General features: G+C 42.8%; 1 protein-coding gene across 1 annotated transcript in view; it reads right to left on the bottom strand.

Moving 5' to 3' along the window:
* clrn2 (clarin 2) overlaps positions 1–2500 on the bottom strand; it is a 10021-nt gene that overhangs the window by 6700 nt on the left and 821 nt on the right. The gene's annotated exons all lie outside the window — the stretch shown is intronic.

Raw genomic sequence — 2500 nt, 5'->3', positions numbered from 1 at the left:
CATAACAGTCTGTAGTAGATATCCCCCATAACAGTCTGTAGTAGATATCCCCCCATAACAGTCTGTAGTAGATATCCCCCCATAACAGTCTGTAGTAGATATCCCCCATAACAGTCTGTAGTAGATATCCCCCATAACAGTCTGTAGTAGATATCCCCCCCATAACATTCTGTAGTAGATATCCCTCCATAACAGTCTGTAGTAGATATCCCCCCATAACAGTCTGTAGTAGATATCCCCCCATAACAGTCTGTAGTAGATATCCCCTCATAACAGTCTGTAGTAGATATCCCCCATAACAGTCTGTAGTAGATATCCCCCATAACAGTCTGTAGTAGATATCCCTCCATAACAGTCTGTAGTAGATATCCTCCCATAACATTCTGTAGTAGATATCCCCCCATAACAGTCTGTAGTAGATATCCCCCCATAACAGTCTGTAGTAGATATCCCCCCATAACAGTCTGTAGTAGATATCCCCCCATAACATTCTGTAGTAGATATCCCCCCATAACAGTCTGTAGTAGATATCCCCCATAACAGTCTGTAGTAGATATCCCCCATAACAGTCTGTAGTAGATATCCCCCATAACAGTCTGTAGTAGATATCCCCCCATAACAGTCTGTAGTTGATATCCCCCATAACAGTCTGTAGTAGATATCCCCCATAACAGTCTGTAGTAGATATCCCCCATAACAGTCTGTAGTAGATATCCCCCATAACAGTCTGTAGTAGATATCCCCATAACAGTCTGTAGTAGATATCCCCCCATAACAGTCTGTAGTAGATATCCCCCCATAACATTCTGTAGTAGATATCACCCCATAACAGTCTGTAGTAGATATCCCCCATAACAGTCTGTAGTAGATATCACCCATAACAGTCTGTAGTAGATATCCCCCATAACAGTCTGTAGTAGATATCCCCCCATAACAGTCTGTAGTAGATATCCCCCATAACAGTCTGTAGTAGATATCCCCCCATAACAGTCTGTAGTAGATATCCCCCCATAACATTCTGTAGTAGATATCCCCCCATAACAGTCTGTAGTAGATATCCCCCATAACAGTCTGTAGTAGATATCCCCCATAACAGTCTGTAGTAGATATCCCCCATAACAGTCTGTAGTAGATATCCCCCATAACAGTCTGTAGTAGATATCCCCCCATAACAGTCTGTAGTAGATATCCCCCATAACAGTCTGTAGTAGATATCCCCCCATAACAGTCTGTAGTAGATATCCCCCCATAACAGTCTGTAGTAGATATCCCCCCATAACAGTCTGTAGTAGATATCCCCCCATAACAGTCTGTAGTAGATATCCCCCCATAACATTCTGTAGTAGATATCCCCCCATAACAGTCTGTAGTAGATATCCCCATAACAGTCTGTAGTAGATATCCCCCATAACAGTCTGTAGTAGATATCCCCCCATAACAGTCTGTAGTAGATATCCCCCATAACATTCTGTAGTAGATATCCCCCCATAACAGTCTGTAGTAGATATCCCCCCATAACAGTCTGTAGTAGATATCCCCCCATAACAGTCTGTAGTAGATATCCCCCATAACAGTCTGTAGTAGATATCCCCCCATAACAGTCTGTAGTAGATATCCCCATAACAGTCTGTAGTAGATATCCCCCCATAACATTCTGTAGTAGATATCCCCCCATAACAGTCTGTAGTAGATATCCCCATAACAGTCTGTAGTAGATATCCCCCCATAACAGTCTGTAGTAGATATCCCCCCATAACAGTCTGTAGTAGATATCCCCCCATAACAGTCTGTAGTAGATATCCCCCATAACAGTCTGTAGTAGATATCCCCCCATAACAGTCTGTAGTAGATATCCCCCCCATAACATTCTGTAGTAGATATCCCCCATAACAGTCTGTAGTAGATATCCCCCATAACAGTCTGTAGTAGATATCCCCCATAACATTCTGTAGTAGATATCCCCCCATAACAGTCTGTAGTAGATATCCCCCCATAACAGTCTGTAGTAGATATCCCCCCATAACAGTCTGTAGTAGATATCCCCCCCATAACAGTCTGTAGTAGATATCCCCCCATAACAGTCTGTAGTAGATATCCCCCCATAACATTCTGTAGTAGATCCCCCATAACAGTCTGTAGTAGATATCCCCCATAACAGTCTGTAGTAGATATCCCCCCATAACAGTCTGTAGTAGATATCCCCCCATAACAGTCTGTAGTAGATATCCTCCCATAACAGTCTGTAGTAGATATCCCCCCATAACAGTCTGTAGTAGATATCCTCCCATAACAGTCTGTAGTAGATATCCCCCCATAACAGTCTGTAGTAGATATCCCCCATAACAGTCTGTAGTAGATATCCCCCATAACAGTCTGTAGTAGATATCCCCCATAACAGTCTGTAGTAGATATCCCCCCATAACAGTCTGTAGTAGATATCCCCCCATAACAGTCTGTAGTAGATATCCCCCCATAACAGTCTGTAGTAGATATCCTCCCA

Source organism: Coregonus clupeaformis, unplaced genomic scaffold, assembly GCF_020615455.1.
Source record: "Coregonus clupeaformis isolate EN_2021a unplaced genomic scaffold, ASM2061545v1 scaf2656, whole genome shotgun sequence".
Taxonomy (NCBI): Eukaryota; Metazoa; Chordata; class Actinopteri; order Salmoniformes; family Salmonidae; genus Coregonus; species Coregonus clupeaformis.
Note: the sequence above shows the minus strand (reverse complement) of the source record. Positions and strands in the feature narration are given on the sequence as shown.